Source organism: Panthera pardus, unplaced genomic scaffold (genome assembly GCF_024362965.1).
Source record: "Panthera pardus isolate Hobbes unplaced genomic scaffold, ASM2436296v1 HiC_scaffold_131, whole genome shotgun sequence".
NCBI lineage: Eukaryota > Metazoa > Chordata > Mammalia > Carnivora > Felidae > Panthera > Panthera pardus.
The window spans coordinates 67,501-85,447 of NW_026526690.1; the positions used below are offsets into that span (position 1 = coordinate 67,501).

A 17,947-nucleotide genomic window follows, 5' to 3' on the forward strand; every position below is an offset into this window, starting at 1 on the left:
TGGGAACCAAAAGCAGCACAGAACGGGAGGTGGGCCGGAGGCTGCGGGGAGGGGGCACGCACGAAGCGAGGACCAGACAGCGCGTGCGCGGAGGAGGGCACGGGCTCGGGGAAGGGCGCGCCAACGGAGACGCGAGCCGGGCCACCGGGTAAACATGCACGGGATCCCACCGCCACCAGCACGAGGGCGGTCCCGCGACGCCCGCGGCGCCAGCCGGCCTCAGCACCCTTAGCGAGCCTCCCCACGAGCCAGGCCCCCCCCCACAACGCACGGCGCTGGGGTCCGGACCCACGGGACCCCCGCCGCGGGAGCCCGTCTCCAACCTCCATCCGTTCGGTCCATCCCGGAGCCACGCCCCAGGGAAGCGCCTCCCAAAGCCAGGCGCGGCCCCGACCCGCGCCCGCGCGCCACCCGCCAGCGGCAAAGCCCGGAACGGGAGGCGGGCGGGAGACAGCCGCCGCTCGCGCGGCGCAAGGGGGGGCGGGGCGCGCAGGGGCGCCCCAAGCCCCTCGGGACACACACCGCCACGGGAGAGGCGGGGGGACGCCGCGCGCGTGCGCGCGCGCTCGCACACCACACGCCCGAGGCACACGGGCCACGGCACCGGACACCGGCCAGGCCTGGCGGGACCCTCCCCCGACTCAGAGGGGGGAGGCGCAGGCCGCGGTAGGCGAAGAGCGGCGCTCGGCCCCACCGCGGGGCCGACAGACCTCCTCTCGCGCGGGAGAGAAGGCTCCGCCTAACACGCACAAGGGCATGCAGTCACCCTGACACAGGTGGCCACTACGCGCACAGGAGGGGCAGCGACTGGGGGGTTCCGGTACCCCAAGGCACCCTCTCGGATCGCTAGAGAAGGCTTTCTCACCAAGGGCGCGCCGCCCCCCACCCAATTCGTCCCCCCCATCGGGACCCGCCAGATAAAAGGCGTTTCTTCCCGGGGCCACCAGGGCCCGGGGCGGGGGAGAAAGGTCCACGGCAACGGAGTGACACAGGGCATTCCTGAGCATTCGCGGTCAGGGCCCACAACGAGGGCCACCTGCCTTCCCCACGCGCGGTTGCTCGTGTCGCCGCCCGGAAGGAGCGCCGCGCCTCCGGGTGAGGCCCGAGAAAAACCGAGGCAAAACACCGGCAGCAACGCGCTGGGCAAGAAACCGACAGTCCTCGCTCAGAGGGAGTTTCGGCCAAGCGCCACGGCGCCGGCTCGGCCCGCCACGATCGCTCAACTCGCCCCACCAAGTCAGCCCCCCGCACCCCTCCGGGCAACAGCGGCCCGTGGCGGGGCGGGGACGACAAGGCGCCCGCTCCCCGCAGCGGGGGGAACGGGTGTGCCTCCCTTCACCGATTCTGCCACCCGCCCACCTCGGGCAACTCCGCCAACGGCGGCGACCCAAAGGGGGGTCCGCTGGGAACAGGGAACGGCGCCACCACTCGGCTTCAGGCACCTGAGACGACCTGGAGCGCTCCAGGGGCACCACGGAGGGCCAGGCGCCACGCGCTCAGCACGCCCAGGCGGCGAGCAGCGTGGCGTCGGGTGCAGCCCCCCCACCACAGGGAGGCCGCCCACCACAACACAGCCAAGAGAGGCCAGCGAGAGTGTCCGCTGCGTCAGCCGACCCCGGTCCCGCAGCGACGGGAGGCCGGGGTCGGGCCGGAGTCCGCACCCCTCCGCAACCCCCCGCGCCGCCCGCAGGCGGGAAGGAGGAGCATGGGGCCCGCAGGCAGAACGAGAAGAGCGGTCCCACTCACCAGGAGTGTCCGTCCCTCGTCTGACACGGCTTAGGCCCGGCCCGGGAGAGCGCGACATCACCACATCGATCGGTTACCGCCACACGAGGCAGTCCTGGGGTGAGGAGGGGGCTGGGGAAACGCCCGGCGAGGACAGCGACCAGAGGAGGACCTGCTTCAGCCTCGCCAGCACCCCTCCCCCACCTCTCCCAGGGAACAGGCAGCCGGACAACCCACAAGGGGAAAAGGGAACGCCTGACACGCGGCACGGAGCCTTGCGAGGGTGGGTTTGTCACGGCCACGGCCGGGTGCCCGCAGCGGGGAGCGCACGGGGTAGAAGACCCACGCCGCCTCCCCACGCCGCCCTCGGGTGCCAGAGACCGGAGGTGGCGCCACAGCCTGAACCACACCTGGATGCACGAGAGCCGGCGCGCAGGCCCAGGCAGACGGCTCGAGCAAGCAGGCGGGCAAAGGGCGGAGTCGGGCTCGGCTCGGCGTCACCGCCAAGCCCGGAGCCACGCCAGCCAGCGGCGACGAGGCCCAAGTCTCTCTTACAGGATGACAACCGCCACATCAGAACGTGTCAGCACCTACCTGGCAGCAAAAAGTACCTCTTTCAGGAGACAAAAATAACCGCGTTGGCAGGCGGGGCCGAGCCACAGGTCACTGGGACCTTCTGGGACCCTGGCCCGGCCACGGGCCCCAAGCATCTTCCCATCACCGCCAAGCAACCCCACCCCCCCCCCGGAAGTCCCCGGGGGCCATCTGGTCGACCCCGGGACCGACCGACCGACCGACCGACCGACCGGGGAATCGCGGGATGGGGGGGGAGGATGGCCGGGTAGGCCCTGCCCCGTTACACGTTCGCCCGTCCACGGGTCGTCTCCGGGTCGGGACTTAGAAAAATAAAACACTCCGCGCTGTCGCCTGCGGAAGCCTCCCCGGACCTCGCAAGACCGGCCCCATGCCAGTCCCCGACCCCCGGCTGGGACTGTTTTGGGGGGGGTCTGAATTGCGCGGAGGCGCCCCCGACGACAGGACCTCAACGGGGATCGCGGGCGCGCCGGCGTTGGCGCCCTATACGGGCTTCCCCTCGCGGCCCGGTCCCCAACTCCGCAGCGGGCCTCGGAAAATCTGGGGAGAAAATCGGGTCCAACGACCGGGAGCACCACGCGTGCCCCCGCCCGGGCCCATCGCGCCCTCCGCGGGCTTCCCCTCAAGGCTCAGGACGGTCCTCACCGGCCCGGCCCGGCCCGGCCCGGCCCGACCGCGAAGCGGGAGGGAAGACAAAAGACGCCTGGCAGGGAAGGACCGACAAGCGACCCACGGGGCCACAGTCTCCGGGTGGCGGCCCCGGACGGTCCCCGCGGTCGGGGGGGCGGTGGGAGGGGAGGAAAGCACCGGCGGGTGCTGGTCGACCCGTCCGGGCAGCCCCCCACCCCGGCTCGCTCCCAGGGAGCGCCGCCGCTACTCCCCCATATACCCGGAGGTTCAATCTCCGGCAAGTGCACCAGCCGCCGGCGCCCCGACGACAGCGGGACGATCACGCCAACGTCGCCGGCCTTCTGGAACTCCGCCCCGGGGACCGCGGCCGAATCGCATCCCTTGCCGACGTCGCCGACGCTCCGGAGGGGAAACGCTATATAAAAGCGGCCGCCAGGTGGCGCCCGACAACCGACCGAAACGTCAGCGGGGACAGCTCGCGATCTCGGGGCCGAGAGGGCGCACAGCCGGCGGCCCGGCCGCCCGATCTCGTCCCGGCCCACTCCGGATGCCGCCTCTCGGTCCCAGGCCGGCGGAGGGCGTCCGCCTCGGGAGCTCCCGGCCGGCCGGCTCGGCGCGACCCCGGCAGCCCAAGGGACACTCGAAAAATGCATCGGGGGGCGCCTGGGTGGCTCAGTCGGTTGAGCGGCCGACTTCAGCTCAGGTCATGATCTCGCGGTGCGTGGGTTCGAGCCCCGCGTCGGGCTCTTTGCTGACAGCTCAGAGCCTGGAGCCTGTTTCAGATTCTGTGTCCCCCTCTCTGTGACCCTCCCCTGTTCATGCTCTGTCTCTCTCTGTCTCAAAAATAAATAAACGTTAAAAAAAATTTAAAAAAAAAAAAAAAGAAAGAAAAATGCATCGGGGCGGCTGCCGCTGAAAAGGCGGGGGGGGGGGGGGGGGGGGGCAGACCGGCCACTCGACTCCCCGGCCGGCCGAGGCGGACGTGCGCGGAAAATTCCCCGCACACACCGGGCAGGCCGGGCACGGGCGGCCCAGAGCGGCCCAGGCGGCGCCCGCGCTCCCGGGAGGACTTAGACACATTTCGGCGGGCAGGAAGGGAGGGAGGGAGGGAGGGAGGGAGAGACGGACGGTCAAACCGAAACCACGCGAGAGAGTACTCCCAGAACAACAACGGACGGACGAGCCGTTTTTATTCTATTGGGTCAAGCGGGGGAGCGTCTCTCTCGGAAACATAACAAACCAAGCTGCGGGGGGGGGGGGGGGGGGGGACAGAAAGGGGGTGATGGATAAACAAACGACCACGGATAAAGCTTAAGCAAAGTCCTTCGCCGCACGGGGCCACGACGAAGTCCAAAGACCACAAACAGGTACGGGGAACATGGGTGCAAGTGCACCGCGTGGCAAGCGACAAGAATATGGCTTTCACCATTACTGTCCTCAATAAACACCACTACGGGCGGCGGTGGCGGCGGGGGGGGGGGGGGGGGGGGGGATGGAGAACGGAAGGAGTTAATAGCCACTCACTAAAAAATGTCCCATGGGGCGCCTGGGTGGCTCAGTCGGTTGAGCGCCGACTTCGGCTCAGGTCACGATCTCGCGGTCCGTGAGTTCGAGCCCCGCATCGGGCCCCTGTGCTGACAGCTCAGAGCCCGGAGCCTGTTTCAAGTCTGTGTCTCCCTCTCTCTGACCCTCCCCCATTCATGCTCTGTCTCTCTCTGTCTCAAAAATAAATAAACGTTAAAAAAAAAAAAAAAAATTAAAAAAAAAAAAATGTCCCGGTTCCCAGAGGACCCTACAGTCCAAAGGGGGGGTGGGGGGGGTGGGGGGGGGGTGGGCCCCCGCAGGGAAAAGGAAGGTGTCACCGAGACACACCCTATGCCTCCACCCTCTTAGGGTTTGCAGGTGACCCTGAGGGTGACACTGACACGAGACAGGTTAACCGTACAAGGAGCCAACAAATTGATTTCCTACAAGTTTCACGTGACAGGTAGAGCCCCTCCTGAGGAAACCAAGACCCTGAGAAGTGGCCAAACCTAAACGCTTGTATATTGGGTTGAACAAGGAGAAGCGACGGTGGACGACTAACTGAACTACGTGGGGAGGCTAAAGGATGATGAGGATTTTAAAACCAACCAACCAACCAAGATCTGTTCTCCTCTAGAATTCTCTCCACTTCTCCCCCTGTCCTTGAGGATAAGAATGTCACTCCCCTGGTGGCATAGGAAAGACGGGGGGGGGGGGGGGGGGGGGGGGGGGGGGGCCCTTCCAGGGAGAAAAGGAGGAGAGTGCTCCGTGCATGCTTCTTGCACCTGCTGGGCAGGAGGGTAGGGGTGGGTGGTTTACTTTGCTTGCTTGCTTGCTGCTGCTTTTTGAAAGCTTCTCTAATGTTTCCTTTACATCTAAGTCTTCCTTTCCAGTTTGGCTTTGGACAGGAGGAAGGCAGGCCACACGTTTTTCTGACACGGTGGAGAACGAAGGGTAAGATGAGTGCGGGCCCGTGCGTATTCTTTTCCGTCAGTCACGTGCCGTGGTGAGCAGAGCATCAGCTCTTGCCGGATGGGTGTCTCATTCCTCCGTGAACCATCAGGCAAGATGTCGGGCAAACACACACAGGGAGACTAAAGGTAGGAAGAACGTAGAGAAGACGGGCGACACGTGCCCGAGTCTCCAGAGCGACGATTTCATCCAGGGCACGGCAACGTCCAAGGTTTCCGGACACCACGTTGACGGACGCTTTGGTGCGTAGGTCACTTTGAATCTACAGTGCCACCCTCCGGTCCATTAGCACGTTGCCTCCGGCTCACGTGAGCGAGCGGTGGTGTCGTCGCGCAAAGAGACTGTGGGACTCGTCCCGGGATGGAACTGGGCCAGAGAGAGGGAGGGACGCCGCAGCCCATCGTTGAGCTTCAGGTGTCTGTAAGAGACCGAGTCTCTAAAGTACACCGAGGCACAGGGCGACCCGCTCGCTCGTGCCTGGACGTCTCTTTGTTCTTTCGAGGGGTCGATATCTGTGAGTGTGGTTTGTTTACTTTCCGGACAAGGCGAAAGAACTCTGAAACAGGAAATATTGGCACAAGGGGTCTGGTGGGATGGGAGGGTGCGGGTCAGTCCACGTACCGAGAACACGGGAGGATCGGGCGTCTGAACAACCAGGCGGAGAGGGGAGTTTAGCCTCGGTCATCACGGCAACCGGCACCTCGACAGAAACCACAGAAGGTGCCCAGGACGAACTGCGTCGCAGGAGCCAGCGTGGGCATTGCCCCACTACCCTCAGCCCTCAGCCCAGCAGCAGGCAGCAACTGTCGTCCGGGTCCAGGCCGCGCCCCACTGCCCTCTTCTCAGCCAGAGCGGTACCCGGGAGGGCGGCCCCGGAACAGATACCTCCTCTCCTCCACACACATCTCGCCAACCCCTTGACCGCTTTGCCCGGGATACACAACTCCGCTGTACCCAGGCATGATTTTTCCCGTGGACCGGGGGCCTCCTTGGCCACTTAGGGTGCTCGCACCAAGATGAATCGGGCTAGAGACAGGGACACCTGTGCAGCCCGCTGTTGAGCTGAAGGGGCCTCTAGGAGAGGGACTCTCTAAAGTAGCTGACGTACAGGGAGACCCGCTCGCTCGTGGCCGGATGTGTCTTTGTTCCTTTATTTCTTTTCGTGTTCTTTATTATCATGTTTGGTACAATTGTAAGCGGGATTGGGTTGTTTGGGGTTTGTTTTTTCTTTTCTTTTCTAATTTGTCTTTCTGCGGTGTCATTATCGGCGTATACAGACGCAACAGATTTCGGTACATAGAGTTTGTATTTTTCCTGTGGACCAGGGGCCTACTTTGCCGCTTAGGATGCATGCGCCCCCACCCCCTGCCCACCCGCAGCCTTCAGTTCCCCAAACCACTGGAGGACTCGTGGGGGTGGGAGTGGGGGTGAGGGTGGGGGAGGGGTGGGGGGCGGGGATGGGAGTGGCAGTGGAAGGGAGGTTCAGGGCGATTCATTCCAATGGGCCTCATTCAACCCCTTTGTTCAAATGCAGAAAGCTTTCTGTTAAAGTCTGAGCCTGGGGCTTCTCTGCATTGAATGGCTTTCTTCAACTCCCCCAACCCTTAGGCTGCAGTTTCTGAACTACTGGGAGGAAAGGGAGGAAAGGGAGGAAAGGGAGGAAAGGGGGGGGGGGAGGGAAGGGGGGGAGGGAAAGAAAGAAGGGGTGGGGGAGAGAAAGGGGGGAGGGGAGAAGATGATGTCTGAAGAACTTGCCTTCTCTGGAGCAAAGAGAGTCCCCTCCTTTTCCTAACCCAGGAAACCTCAATAAACCATTTGAGAATCATGGATGTGGAGGATGAAATCTTACTATAATGCCTTCCAGGGGTGGGGGTGCAGGTACGTGGAAGGGTAGGGAGTTGAGCGAGCGAGCGAGCGAGCGGCATGGTGTGGCGTGGCGTGGCCTGCCGAGTCAGAGTCAGAGGGTGGCATGAAACACGTGATGGTGGTGTCTTAGGGTTCAGAGGCCAAACACAGGCATGGGGCAATAAGGGATAGAGGGTGGGGGAGGCCTGACAGGGGACAATTGTGACCCCGGGCGATGGTCCCAGCGGGCACACTCCTGTAAAGCAACACTAACACTCTATTGATTAGCCATTGACCTCTCCTCCCTCTCCCACCTGCTTCCAAAGGGAAACTGAGTACAGTTTCATTCCACAGGCACTGGCTGTTTCACATGCAACCTTTGACGTGCCACTAAAAGGAGGAAGAAAGATGGACACACATGAAACAGCCCCACAGATGGCCTAGAGGGCGTGGGCGGGGCTCTCATCAGTCAAATTGGGAGTCTGAGTCAGGATCCTGGGGTTGTTTCAAAACATGGAATGGAAGGGGCTCCTGGCTGGCTCACTCAGAAGAGCATGCGACTCTTGGACTCTTGATCTCTGTCAGGGTTGTGACTTCAAGTCCCACATCGAGTGAAGAGAATGTGAAAAATGAATGAAGGAATGGATGAACAAACTTAAAAAAAAAAAAAAAAAAAAGGTTGTGGGGCGCCTGGGTGGCTCGGTCGGATAAGTGTCCGACTTGGGCTCAGGTCATGATCTCACGGTCCGTGAGTTCAAGCCCCATGTCGAGCTCTGTGCTGACAGCTCAGAGCCTGGAGCCTGCTTCAGAATCTGTGTCTCCCTCTCTCTGACCCTCCCCCATTCATGCTCTTTCTCTATCTCAAAAATAAATAAAAGTTGAAAAAAAAAAAAAAAGTTTGCAACGTTTATGTCTTTAAAACAAATGGAATCGGTGGGGTGCTTGGGTGGCTCAGTGGGTGAAGCATCCCACGCTTGCTAGATTTTGACTCACGTCATATCTCAGGGTTCGTGAGACCAAGCCCTGCATTGGGTTCTCACACGGACAGTGCAGAGCCTGCTTGGGGTTCCCTCCCTACCCCCCCATACCTCCCCCATAAACCAATAAATAAACATCAAAAACATAAATCTTAAAACACTACAACAAATGGAATGGAAAGAGAGAACGCAACGAGGAGGATGTGAATGTTGCACCTAATACCACTGAACTCTACGCTTATATATGGTGAAAAATCTCAATTGTAGGTGATGTCTACTTCTAACCACAACTGAAAGGAAAACGACAAAACACCGGTCCTTGGCTCACAGTAAGGGAGTTCCTGGATTTGGTCCGAGAGGGCCTTCTCATCCGCCGTGTGGAAAACTATGGAATGGTTTCTTCCTCTCCAGGCCGATGACCATTGCCAACGACAGTAGGTGTAGGTGCTGTCCTACCTGTGAAGGAAAGGCAGGAAGAAGTGTAGCATTTAAAAGCATCTTTTAAACGCTGTCCACCTTTCCCAGTTTGTCCCCTCACTATGTCTTGCTTACCTTTTATAGCATTTACCCTATGTCGATGCAAAATGAACGAGCCTTTTTAAAAACAATTTTAAAGAGGAAGGAAAAGAGTTTCATTGGAGCCCAAGTTAGGAGGGCTGACGGGGATACGCAATCTTCACAAAGCAGTCAGTCATCTGGGGAAGGCCTCACATTGGGCATACATACAGCTTACCAAAAAAAAAAAAAAAAAAAAAAAGGAAAAACAGGGCACGGGGGTGGGGGGGGGGGGGGGGGTTGGCCGCAGATGTTAGGAATCATCATGAGGAGAAAGAACACATTCCAGAAAGTTACAGACTTTATCTTCTGTTTTTAGTATGTGCAAGGCTGTATGACTTCAATCTTATGGCGACCAGGAAGGTTTTTGTATTGTTTTCTTTTGTTTCCCTTATCTTTATAAGCCGCCTTTGGAAGCCCCCTTTTTTAGTTAGTTATGTTTAAGAAAAAAAAAAATTTTTTTTTTTTTTAACAAACCAGACATACAATCTGTGCTCAGGACAGAAAAAGAGCTCATGCTTTGAGGTTTTCTGGAGTCCCTTTGACCTCGGTAAATATTAAATGTATAGCTTCCCTGGGAGAGCACCAACATAAAAAGTTTAGAATTTCCTTTATCATTTCCCCGTCTTGATCGATAATCTTTCCTCAGAAATCACGGACGATCAACCTGATGTTTTTATGTCCCTCAGTGCCAGGTGACTGTCTTGTCTGCCCTGGGTGTGTCCCTCCTTGCTAGGTATGAGAGTGTGTGTGTGTGTGTAAACACACATATATGTCTTTGAACCACCTAGGGTTCCTCGTTGGGGTGAACTTATTGTAACATAAATGGTGGGAAACTCAAAAGTGACGTATGTTCTCTGTAAGTTCCATTGACCAGCAGACATAGTTCATGTGCTTGGCTCAGATGGCCTGCCTTTGTATTTGGCAAAGCATTTTTAACAGAGAGACAGGGACAGCAACACACTTTCAACAAGGACAATTTGAAGGAGCCAGTGCAACATTGGAATACACTTGAATTGACAAAAGAATGAAATCCCAAGAATCCTTTACATACCTGTTGATAAAAGGGAAGGCACATCTGTGATTATTGATGAGGAAAGATGGAGCACCCACATTGAGGAAACATACCTGTCATGCATATTCCCAGGTTTGCTTAGGGGCGGAGACTTAACATGAGAAGGAGGCAAAATTTAGTCCCTGATGTCAGGAGGTTACCTTAGGACACGGAGAAGGGGCTGTGGGTATGCCCCGAGAGCTGGTATAACCTGGATGGGGACTTAGGCTCTTTCTCTCAGGGCTGTGCTGGCTTATAGGCTGCAAGCATATCGGTGGACCTTGAGTCCAGGCTTCTTCAGAGACAGCTAGAGTTTGTTTGTGGGACCTGAAAAGACACAATAGCTGATTAGGGGCAAATAGTTCCCTGAAGAACAAGATTTAGGTTCTCTGCGAGAGAGAGCGAGCGTCAGCCTCCTTAACCCTCCGTGGCACAGTTTCAATTGCCCACTCCCCACTCCCCGCCCCCCACACTCACCCCCAGCCTCTGGAGTTTGGATCATTTCCCAATGGTAAGGAACGGGGACGATGATGGGTGATGGCTCGGGCTAGGGCTATCCGTTTATCTCCCCCGGTGAGAACAGTTTCTGTAAATCTCACCTGTCACAGGCCTAGGTGCAGGGCTACACAGAAGTTGTGAAGGGAATCGAAGCAACATGGAGTCAGAGGTGTTAAGTTTTCTTCCCCTTTATAAGTTTCCATTGTCAATCCCTCATTCCACTTCTATGGAACAGGGATGGAGGTCCACCTTCTGAAACTATTTCAAGCCGAATTAGGGTGTGGCAGGGGCTTTGGAAGGGAAGGATTTGACAGGGTGCAGGTCACAACTTTTGCTCCCTTATGCTAATTGGGGGTAGGGAGGGGGGGGGGAATCAGAGATAATTCCTATCTGAGATCTTGGGTATTTTTCTGCATAGTTTGGTACTGCATCATATCCTGAGATTTCTCCCCAAGTGTATTCTAAGGAATAGTAACAGTATAGTCAAACCCAATGTTATAACCACCTTGTGGGGGGAGGGCACGGGGGGGAAGGTTGTGGTGGTCAAGGGCCTCTTACTGTACCCAAGTGAATTGCTGTCTGATTTTATTTGTATGTTTTTTTTTAAATCTTATTAAGTAACCTTTACACCCAACGTTGGGCTCGAACTTACAACCCCAAGATCGAGAGCTACACGCTCTACCGACTGAGCCATCCAGGTGCCCCTGTTTATGTGGGCTTTTGTTGCTGGGGCACCTGGGTGGCTCCGTGGGTTAAGCATTGGACTCTGGCTCCGGTCAGGATCTCGCCGTTCGTGATTTCGAGCCCCGCATCCGACTCTGTGCAGACAGCTCAGAGCCTGGAGCCAGCTACAGATTATGGGTCTCCCTCCCCCCACCCCCTCTCAAAAATAAATATTAAGAAACTTATAAAAATACAAATAAAATATGGGTTCTTATTTCTAAAGAGGAGCTAATACAGTTGCAGCAAGTGTTTGTGAACTAGCTTTGACTCTGCCTCCTCGTTCAGCAAGCAATCAGATAACTAATAAGAGGTACTTCTACAGAAAGAAAAGAACACCACGGGTTAATGGGTAGAACAACTTATAAACCCAGTGTCTAAGTCCCAAGTGCGGTCAGTGAGAAGGTGTCTAGATGCCAGGCTCGAAGCATCCTCAGCTGGAGTGGGAGCAGGCAGGGGGCAATCTGACCGATTTTTCTGGCATGTAGTTCAAATGTCTCATTTTGGGGGATTCTGAGTGGCTCAGTGGGTTCAGGTTCAGTATTCAAGTCTGGATCTCCACTCAGGTCTCAATCCCAGGGTCGTGAGCTCAAGGCCCCAGTTGGGCTCCACACTGGGCGTGGTGAAGCCTACTTTAAAAACAACAAAAACACAACAGCAGCAAATGTCTCGTTCTGAATGGCCCATAGAGCAACAGGCACACAGATTGTCTACAACTGTGGCAATTTCTCTGAAGTTTATCTCCAGTTGTCCAGCTTTCCTTTGCAGGGCTTCAGGGAAAAGGGCCATTTGAGTTCTTCAGGATGGTAAGATAAGAGGATGGGAGAGGATTGGAAGCCTGAGTTTGAAGAGTCATAGTCAGATATTCGAGGAAACCAGGATTCAGGATCCAGCCCAGTTTTAAAGGCAAACAACAAACAGTCAAAGAAAATTAATTAACCAGAACTAGAAGTTAACATCCACAAAAGAGCTATTGAAATACAATCTTTTTCTATCGAGACCCCTCCATTCCTGTCAAAGATAGCCCAATGAAAACTTATTTGTTTGTAAAATAAGTCCAGTGTTAACAGACATGGCTTCAGTATTGACATAAGCACAGCAAGAATAGCGATTGACCATATAGTATTTTGTGTTTTTTCTCTCTTCTTTTCCGCCTGCCTGCCTTCTTTTTATTTATTTTTTTTTATGGAGTTCTTTTTTTCCTCTTAAGTTAATTCCTTTATTTTGAGAGCTGGGAGGAAAGGGAGAGGGGGAGAGGGGGAGAGGGGGAGAGGGGGAGAGGGGGAGAGGGGGAGAGGGGGAGAGGGGGAGAGGGGGAGAGGGGGAGAGGGGGAGAGGGGGAGAGGGGGAGCTCTGCACTGTCAGTGCAGAACCCAGCTCAGGGCTCAAATCCATGAACCATGACCGTAGGTGAAATCAGACGCTTAACCGACTGAGCCACCCAGGCCCCCCACACACCAGATTTCTTTACACTGTCAAATGTACGAATGTATCTCATCATTTTCAGAAACACGTTGTGGTGTTTGGTTTTGTTTCTTTTTTCTTTTACTGTACAATTTTTAGCAAGTCATGAAACGGGCGCCTGGGTGGCTTTGTCAGTTAAGCATCCAACTTCGGCTCAGGTCATGATCCCACGGTTCGGTTCGTGAGTTTGAGCCATGCATTGGGCTGTCTGTGCTGTCAGCACAGAGCCCGCTTCGGATCCTCTGCCCCTCCCACCGACTCATTCTGTGTGTGTGTGTGTGTGTGTGTGTGTGTGTGTGTGTGTGTGTGTGTGTGTCTTTCTCTCTCTCTCTCTCTCTCTCTCCTAAAAATAAAGAAATAGGCTGGAAAACAAATCTTCAAGGAAAAAAAACAACAACAAACGATGAAACATGTTTACTAACAGACCCAAGTATCTTTACTGTTTTTCTGAATAAAGCCAAAGACCAAACACACACACACACACACACACACACACACACACACACACACACACAGCAAAACAAAAAACAAAAAAACAAAGAAAAGAAAACGCCGTAGGTTTAGTAATTCACAATTTAGTATTTTATCTTCTGTGGAAAAGACTCAGATGTCTGAAGAACTGAACCTAATTTACCACTTAACTTAGCAAAGCTTTGAAGTTACAGGTCATGAAAGATTTGGGAAGCCATTTTAAAAGTTTACAAAGAGGGACTCCTGGGCGGCTCAGTCAGTTAAGCGTCCGACTTCGGCTCAGGTCACAATCTCACAGCTCGTGAGTTCGAGCTCCGCGTGGGGCTCTGTGCTGACCTCTCAGAGCCTGGAGCCTGCTTCGGATTCTGTGTCTCCCTCTGTCTCTGCCCCTCCCTCGCTGACATTCATTCTCATTCTCTCATTCTCTCTCTCTCTCTCTCTCTCAAAAATAAATGGTACAAGGAAAAAATTTAAAGGTTTACGAGTAAACATTTTTGTGTATTTAACCTATCTCCTGTCAACATTCACCCACGAACACTGTATGCGAGAGACAAAATCGACCATCGTTTGAAGTACTTTTTGCTGACAAACTGCAACGGGTACCGGTGAAGTCATAAATTGAAGTCACATGAAAGCTGATTAGGCCCCTGCCTCGGGCCTGAACCCTAGAGTGCGTGTCTGAGTGGAACAAGGAAGGGCGTAAGTGTTTGTAAAGTTTTTTTGATTTTGTTTTTGATACCTGTTGTAAAACGAGGGAGAAAACGTGTTATGTTGTTTGTAAAGGTCACAGAGATGTATATTTTGAGGACCACAATTACAGGGTCAGTATTGGGACGGAAGCAAGGCCATGACCGGAGCTGCCCACCCCAAAGGCTTGTCATGCAGAGAGCACCAAATTCAAGCCATTTTACAACCACCACCACAAAGAATAAAACCTAACTATCTGCATTGTATTTGATATCGACGGCTCCGAAAATATGTCCATTTTAAGTAAGCAATCACCCTTCCATGGCCCTTAGTACCCAAGACGTCACACCCGTGTCCACTAAAAAGTCAAACGATCTGTTTCCCCACCATCAGGCTCACACGGGAGGCCCCACCACTGGGGATGGCCTAGGAGATCACTGGAGCCACACCAACTGATGCAGAAACAGGGGGAGGGGGAGGCGGCCAGGGAGCCGCCGGCCAGGCCCCAGGCAGATTTAAAGTTTTGGACTCACCTTTTTGTGTTTCTTTCATCTTTTTCTTTTGCGCCTCCAACTCCGCGTCCGCGCGTCCACCTCCTACTTCTTCTTCCATCTCTGTCTCCTGTCTTTGCCTCCTGCAAAAGTGGCTTTGTCTCTGGTTGCTTTTCAGCCCCCTGTGGAAGAGGTGAAGGAGGAGCAGGCCGTGGGGTGGGCACCCATCTTGACGCTTGTGCTCGGGGAGGAGGAGGGGCGGGTTTAGGATCACTGGCATCTGTCTGCCTTCCTCCTCTTCCTCCTCTTCCTCATTCTTCTGACTATTGGGAAAGGGTGTGTGGGTGTGGGTGTAGCGGGGAGGGCAGGTGTGTTCAATTTTTATCTCTCCTCTCTCTGGGCCATCAATTGTGTCCCTTCCCGTGAGGCAACTTTCTTATGGAGTAACATAAAACTCTGAATGTAGAGAATTTCACACACACACACACACACCCCACACCCATACCCCGTTCACGTGAATGTGAAACACATTTGGGTTTGTTCTGATCCTCCTGAGTGTTAGAATGCCCAATGTTCACAAGAGCTTGCCTTGAAACACAGTAACGGAGCTCGGTTACAAATTGGTGTGAGCAATAGCATCCAGAGGTAGAGAAAACATCTCACATGGATAACACCTGTGGCCATAGATCCACAAACAAGATGCAAACCAACATCAGCCTCTGTTTCACTCCTATTTGTGGAGAGGACGCGAAAGACCCAATGGTCAAATCTCCCCCTTTTATAAAAACAAATCCAATCGCACGAGAGCATTACCGTGGATGGATCCCATCGTGCAGGTGTTTTCCATTTCCAATGAGAACACAGCCAATTTGGTGCAAAGAAGCCAAAAGCTGCAGCAACCCACAAACCAAATGTGGCCCGGGATATCTCCGTGAGCGTCCCTTCCTCCCCAAAAGCCGGGGCTTCGCTGATGGAACCAAAGGGCTTCCTAGTTTCTGGCTGCGTCATCTCACGGCCAGCTTTCCCTAAGGGAGCACACAAGGAAACTCATTCAGACACCTCCAAAGAACCCCATCTGGGCCATCAGGGACTCAGGTGACCTTTCCATGTTCCCATGTAAGTAAGCACTTGCAAGTATAGGCTCCATATGTCCTATACGTGTAGCCTGCCGAAGTTTCCTTTTGGGGATGGGTGGTTGCTTTCTCCACACTTAGAGCAAGGTTATTAAATGGTGGCGGTCACGGTGGTGTTTTTTCCTCTTCCGTAAAGAGTTACAAGGCGGCCATTTCGTGGGAGCTAAGCGGTAGCTGGGCTGCTCCTGGATCCCTCGCCGCTTCGGGTTCCCTGTCAGGCTTCCTAGCAGCGGCCTAGCGGAGAAATAAGAGCAGGTGTCTGAATGTACTCGGGTGACCAAAGATGAGAATGACGAGCCCATCGAAATGCCATCGGAAGACGACGGGACAGTGCTGCTGTCCACAGTGACAGCCCAGTTTGTCGGCAGCACGTGGACTGCACTACCGGAATCCAGCGTCTCAGCGTATGAGAGGTGTCCGGCTGGTCAAAGACATTCTGCGCATCCCTGATGCTGGCTGGGGAAATCCGGTAGCGGATAGTCGTCAACTTATCCCAAAGATAGCCACAGAAAAAGGGACGAGACAGGTGCCTGCTTCTTCAGCAGTGAAAGTGAAGAGAGCCATCCAGGGTACGTCAGATTTAAGAGTGTTGGGTCTCCCGTGGAAAACAACCGAACAGGATCTGAAAGAATATTTTGGGAGCTTTGGAGAGGTTCTTCTGGTTCAGGACAGGAAAGATATTCACACTAGTCCTTCAAAGGGTTTTGGCTGTGTTCCTTTTACGTAATAGGAAACCCAGGTGAAAGTCACGCGATCAAGGAACGATGGTGTGACTGCAAACTTCCTGAATCTCATCCAAGCCCAGATGAGCTTTTGAGAAGCAGGAAGGCGTTTGTCGGGTGCCTTACAGAGGGACGTGACTGCCTATAAGCTGCAGCAGTTCTTTTGCCAGGACTGAGAAGCGGTAGACAGCTTCATTCCCAAACGGTTCCCGGACTTTCCCTTTGTTACATTTGCAGATGATCAGGTAGCCCTCGCCCTCACCCTCGCCCTCTCTGATATTATCATTGAATTTATTTTTCTCAATGTACCCCCAAGGTACTTAGCCTATAGGGCAACAGTGGTTTGAGGAGGAGAGTCCTTCATACCCCTCGCCCTTTCAGCCCCCGCCCTGGCACAACCCCCTCCAGGAGCCCTCTGTTTGTTCCCCTTAGGGAAGAGCCTCTTACGTTTTTGTCCCCCTCCCTGTTTGTATGTTATTTTTCCTTCCCTTCCCTTCTTCCCTTCTTCCCTTCTTCCCTTCTTCCCTTCCCTTCCCGGGTTCCCTTCCCAGAGTTCCTCTGTTTGGGAAGTGAAGGTCCTCACACGGGTGAGGTCCTGTGATACATGTGTTTCTCTGAGGGACGAATGTCACTTTGCATGACACCCTCCAGTTCCATCCAGGTACTTGCAAATGGCAAGACTTCATTCCCTCTGGTGGCCGAGCACTGCTCCGTTGTAGATGGATACCACCTCTTCTGTATCCATTCATCCATCGATGGACATTTGGCCCCTTTCCATACTTTGCCTACCGCCGATAGTGCTGCTATGCACACTGGGGTGCGTGTGCCCCTTGGAAACAGCAGACCTGTATCCTTTGGCTAAGTACCTAGTCATGAAAGTGCTGGGTCGTAGGGTACTTCTATGTGTCATGTGTTGAGGAACCTCCTCAGGTCCCTGGTTCTGGAAAGAACTCCGATAGTGGTTCTAAATCAGGTGCGGCCATCGGTTGGGGACTCCCATCAAATGCAGAGTCAGGCAGCGGTTTTCCTGCAGGCTTTGGCTCAAGCACGGATTCTAAATCTTCCAGCTGGGGAATTTATACAGCGGGGTAGGTATAGACTGGTAGGAATTCAAATTTTTCTAAACACATGGTAAGTGTATTTCTTTTTTTCTTCTCTTCTCTCTCTCTCTCTCTCTCTCTCTCTCTCTCTCTCTTTCATTTTCTTTCTTTCTTTCTTTTTTTTAAAACATTTATTTATTTTTGAGAGACCGAGAGAGACAGAGCGGGAAGGAGAAGGAGCAGAGAGAGAGGGAGACAGAATCCGAAGCAGGCTCCAGGCTGTCCGCACAGAGCCCGGTGCAGGGCTCGAACCCACAAACCGTAAGATCATGACCTGAGCCGCAGTCACACACTTAACTGACGGAGCCACCCAGGCACCCCACCCATGGTTAAGTGTATTATAAAACCCATCCATACTGAGAGTTTTCAGAATCAGTACGTTCAGCGTGGGGTATATTCACCACTATTTTTGACATTTTTCTTCAGAAAGAGAGGCAAAGCTAAATGAATTTTAGAAGTTTTGTTACATGAAGTGTTGAAATATCAGGTGTTTGAAAGCGAACTGCTGTTTGCCTGATTGGTTCTCGTTCTCTCTCTCTCTCTCTCTCTCTCTCTCTCTCACACACACACACACACACACACACACACACACACACACACACACACAGGCTACAATGGATATCAAAGGATTTCTCCTGTAATATTGTATCCCTGGACTCGTCAAGTGAATTCTTTGTGCGTGTTCACTATGGAAACCATTCATTAGAAGTACATTCTTTTTTCCTTGTTTTAATTGGAACCCCACCACATTATTTCCCCACCCCCGGGAAAACCTCCTTTTTGGA

At 54.4% G+C, this 17,947-nt stretch overlaps 1 pseudogene; it reads left to right on the top strand.

The window, feature by feature from the left end:
* The first annotated feature begins 15,025 nt into the window (after positions 1–15,025).
* Positions 15,026–16,466, top strand: LOC128776880 (TAR DNA-binding protein 43-like; annotated as a pseudogene).
* The last annotated feature ends 1,481 nt before the right edge of the window (positions 16,467–17,947 follow it).